We start from the raw sequence: 5,070 nt of genomic DNA, 5'->3' as shown, positions 1-5,070 counted from the left end.
TGCCAAAATGGCTCAAGAAAGTTCTCTAGAGAAAAATGAAAATTTTCATATGATAAAATCTAATGAATCCATTCTATGGCCAAAATTAATCTGATGTAAATAATTTAAGGTATATTTTAAATTACCTTTTTTCGTTTCTAAAAAATATATTTCTGGCTCGGCTCCTATAGCACAGTGGTTACAGCGTCAGCCACATAGTATACCAAGGGTGGCAGGTTTGAACCCAGCCTGGGCCAGCTAACACCAATGACAACTGCAAAAACAACAACAACAAAAAACAGCCAGGTGTTGTGGTGGGTGCTTGTAGTCCCAGCTAGCTGGGAGGCTAAGGCAAGAGAATCACTCAAGTCCAAGAGTTTGAGGTTGCTGTGAGCTATGACACCACAGCACTCTACCGAGGGTAACAAAGTGAGACTCTGTCTAAAAAAAAAAAAAAAGTGCTGCAGCAGAGAAAGATGAAGCTTTTCTTGACTCCTTTGATGGTTAAAAAAGAATGATCTTGAAATCAGAAGGCCACAGGTTCCCCACCTCTTGCTGGGTTTTGTACAGTACTTAATGTGTGCTGAGCAGCAAACATCAGGGCCTTCACAGTATGTATTTCACTGCAAGGATAGAGTATGTATTTCAGAGTATGTATTTCACAGCAAGACTTGTGGTCTGGGCAGTCTTCCATTCATTGATTCACTCATTCTTCTAAGGTCCACTTAAGAAGCCTAATTTGGGAATGGACATTGACGTTCTGAAGACTAAAATCACAGGGGCTATAGCTATCACCAGCTGATTCAATCAGGTGACCAGACCCAATGAGTGTCCATCACGGGACTAACCTGATCTGGGCTGTCCTTTTTGGGGGCCTAGTTCTCACCTTCAGGGCCCTGCCTTTGCCCTCTCCCCCTTCTCTGCTATCAGGTTCCATGTTTTTGGTACATCTCCCCTGCCCCACCCCAAGAAGAAAGTGCTTGGGAGGCTGGTCAAGACTCTGAGGAGGGGCGGTGCCTTTGGCTCAGTGAGTAGGGGGCTGGCCCCATATACCAAGGGTGGTGGGTTCAAACCTGGCCCCAGCCAAACTGCAACAAAAAAATAGCCGGGCATTGTGGTGGGCGCCTGTAGTCCCAGCTACTTGGGAGGCTGAGGCAAGAGAATCGCCTAGCCCAGGAGTTGGAGGTTGCTGTGAGCTGTGATATCACAGTGCTCTACTGAGGGTGACAAAGTAAGACTCTCTCTAAAAAAAAAAAAGACTCTGAGGAAACCAAACACAGCTCACCAGCCTCCAGCCCACAGTGTGGGCACAGAAGGGAGCTAGAAGTCCCATTCAGCTTAGAGGGGTGAGAAGGCAGGTGCATCAAGAGCTGCAGAAGCCATGTTGCAGCTGCTGGAGTGTAGCCAAGGGCAGCTGTTGGGGGCTGGGCATCCTGGAGCCCTCCAACTTGGCAAGTTCTGGGTGCCACTTAGTATCTATTGCTAGAACCTGTTGAAACAAGGACCTGCCAACTAGTATTGGTTACTCAGACCTTAATAAGGAATACGCGGAAGGAATATGGATGTAATGTTAGGATGGATGGCAGAAAATACATTTGGATTTAGGGCAGCCAGAGACTCAAAACAATGGCAGAGAAGCTGTCTAGCTGGATAAACTCTGCGTTTCTGAGTCTTAGCAAAATGGTCCTCCACTATCTCTTTGATGAAATAATTCCCTGGGGACGAATGACACAATGGATGAAGAACCCAGCATGGTCCCTGGCCCAAACCTGTGCTCCCTCCCGGGGCCCACCTCTTCCGGGGTCTGCACCCTCCGCAGCGCCTACAATACTGCCGCCCTCCAGAGGGCGCTGTAGCCCACCAGCACGCGGCCTCTTCAGCGGTGTTTCTGGGGGAGCTCTTCCAGTCATCCTCCCTGGTCCACGCACAGATAGGAGCTGGGGGCCAGTGCTGGTGCTCTCTCACTTATGGGCTGGGCGGTACTGGCGGGTGACTTCGCTTTCCAGGGTGTGGCCTGTTCAGAGCAGCATTTCCTGGCTTCACCAGGAGGACTGGGCAAAATGCTGATTCCCCGACCTCACCCAACTGGCTCAGAATCCTAGTGCATTTTGCACCGCGTGGGAACTTTCAAAATATAGATTCCTGGGCCCTCCAGAGCTCACTATGTAATTAGACCAGGGCAGCCCAGGTTGAGGTCCACTGGTTAGAACTTGACCCAAGAGGGTCTGTGTCTTTTTTTTTTTTTTTTTGAGACAGAGCCTCAAGCTGTCCCCCTGGGTAGAGTGCCGTGGCATTACAGCTCACAGCAACCTCCAACTCCTGGGCTCAAGCGAGTCTCCTGCCTCCGCCTCCCAAGTAGCTGGGACCACAGGCGCCCGCCACAACGCCCGGCTATTTTTTTTTTTTTGGTTGCAGCCGTCGTTGTTTGGCGGGTCCGGGCTGGGGATTCGAACCCGCCACCTTAGGTGTACGTGGCTGGCGCCCTAGCCGGTTGAGCTATAGGCGCCGAGCCGGGTCTGTGTCTTTTATCAGTATGTGCTGTACACTGCATTTGAGAGCGACTGCCTGACCGGGACTTGTGGTCTGGGCAGTCTTCCATTCATTGATTCACTCATTCATCCTTCATCCCTGCGGCCCTGCCTTGTGCTCCCAGACCTGGGGCACCCTCATAAAGCAGCATATGGAACCACAGGCTGGGATCGTGCTGAATCTTTGGTTCTCTAAATTGCTCTTTTTGCTGCTCTCATTTTCCACTCCAGGAACATATTCAATCAGCTCCCTAACTGCTGGGCCTTCTGCTTGCTTCCAGTTTTTCCAAATTACACCATGCGATGGTGGGATCTCAGGCAAGCTCCTGGGCTAGGGGCTGAGGTTCCTGGGGAGCTCTGCCTGAAGGGGACCACCATGGAGTGGGTGCATTTTAGTTCTCCACTTGCAGTCCAGTCCAAGGCCTGGGGAGTCCAGTGGACAGTGGACAGGCCTGCTGTCCTGAGCCTGTGTCATCCTATTGAGGGTAGGGTCATCATGGCTGCTGCTTATTGTGTGCTTAGCTCATGCCACATACTCACAGACATCACCAGAGTCATCTTCATTTTACAATAGAGGAAATTTGGGCTCTGGGAGGCTAAAAGCCTCCCAAGGTCACACAATTGGGAACACACAGAATTTGAACCCTGGGCTGTCTGGCAGCAGAGTCCATGCTCCTGCTGCTGGCCTTCTGTGCCCATGTTTCTCTCTCCAGCACTGAGTGGGCACATTGCTTGGCCCTTGCTGTGGAGCCAAACTCCACAGGTGCTTGCACACCTAATAGGCAGATGGGGGGTGGTGGTGGTGCAGGGCAGGCGGGCGGTCTGTCTGCTTGAAAGTATGGCCCAGCCATGAGAAGTATTTCCTGAGGCTGCTGGGTCAGGCCTGGCAGCTACCCAGTGGCTGGGAACAGGCTTGGAGCTGCATAGCTCCCAGGCAGTTTGGCAGTGTCTCTAACAGCTGCTTCCTGTCTCAGGCTGCTTGATGTGGACCCCACAGGCTCAGTTGCTATCCTTTACTGGGCTCCAGTATCAGTCCCACAAAGGGCCCCCAGAGCCAGGATTCCTGTGAGGTAGCAGGAATTAATGGTCCCACTTTACAGACTAGGAAACCGAGGCTGATGAAGGAACTCATTGAGGCTTCCCAGTATGGCGATGGCAGAGTGGAATTCAAAGCCCAGGCTTCCAATTCCAGCAGTTCTTCCTACTAACCTCCACTGCCTCTCACTCCACTGTTCCACATGGGAGGAAACTAGGCTCCAGGTACAAGGCTCTGCTTTGCAGCTTCAGGACAGTAGGAGGGTCTGAATTCATACATGAACCACAATTTTGTTTTAAACCTCCTCTGAATGGCTCCATGAGGGATTTGGGGTTATGTGCTATGGCAGAGGCAAAGGTCAGGGGGCCCTAGGCTCCTACAGCCCCAGTGTCCCCTAGCATAGTTCATGCCATGTTTCCTGTCTCCCCCACTGGACTGTGAGCCCAAGGGGATGAACACTTCCAAGGTTTTTCCTACTGCCCTGGGCTGCCCAGACTGGCCCAATACAGAGTAGGGATTCAGGGGGAGTATTTCCTGAGGACAGAGGGTGGCGGGGCAACATTTGCTCTTTGGGGAGAGCTCAGCCCCTATCCCTGCAGCCCCCTGCCCTGGCCACCCCCAGCTCCATACCATCTGCCCTCTCCAGTTGTGGAAAATTGTATTTCAGCCTGAAAAAATGAACTTGCTGGAAGTCAGCTGCTTGGCTGCCAGGACTAGCCAATCAACTGTTACGAATGCCTCGTCCACCTCTAAGGGCAAAGGGCTGGGACTAGACCAGAGTGACTGGAGGGTGGGCCCTGCCAGAGACCCAGTAACAGAAACTGAGGGAGAGGTAGACAAAGAAGCAGAGGGGAAGAAATGAAAAGCCAGGAGAGTGGAAGACACTGATGTGCTGGGGAGGGTATCCAGCAGAGCAAGACGAACCAGCACTGTCCCCTGCTGCACTCACTCATGGGGACACCAGCTGCTCTTAGGACGTGGTTTCCTCACATGCACAAGGAAAACACTGCAGTCCGCCTCTCAACTTGGGCCCAGTCACGCAGCAGTTTGCTGCCTTTTGCTCCTACCCTGCCCACCCTCCTTCCCAGGGTAGGCAAGGGCTCCTGTGAAATAGATTCTAGAATCCAGATACGGACTCCTCTGTGGCAAAACCAGGGATAAATAGTAATGTGATGTAGAGTGCCATCTATCATCTCCTTGTCTTGTCCCCATGTTACAGATGAGGAAACTGAGGCTAAAAATCAAGGATCCTTTAAACAGGGGGCCAGTTCACTGTCCCTCAGACCGGTGGAGGGCCAGACTATGGGCCCCGGGACGAGTTGGCTGCTAAGCAGGACAGGCAGCGGCGGCCAAAACACCCAGCGGGCTGGATAAATGTCGTATGAGGGGCCGTAGTTTGAGGACGCCTGCTTAAAATGATTAAGTGACATACCCACATCTTTTGGCTACTCTGGGATATAATCCAGATATGCCCAAAATCTGAGCTGTGTTTCCTTCCACTTCCTTAGCCTCCTGCTTAGTCTGGTG

The sequence above is a fragment of the Otolemur garnettii genome, unplaced genomic scaffold (assembly GCF_000181295.1).
Source record: "Otolemur garnettii isolate 467f Iridium unplaced genomic scaffold, OtoGar3 scaffold00032, whole genome shotgun sequence".
Lineage (NCBI taxonomy): Eukaryota > Metazoa > Chordata > Mammalia > Primates > Galagidae > Otolemur > Otolemur garnettii.
This window is presented reverse-complemented; position numbering follows the sequence as displayed.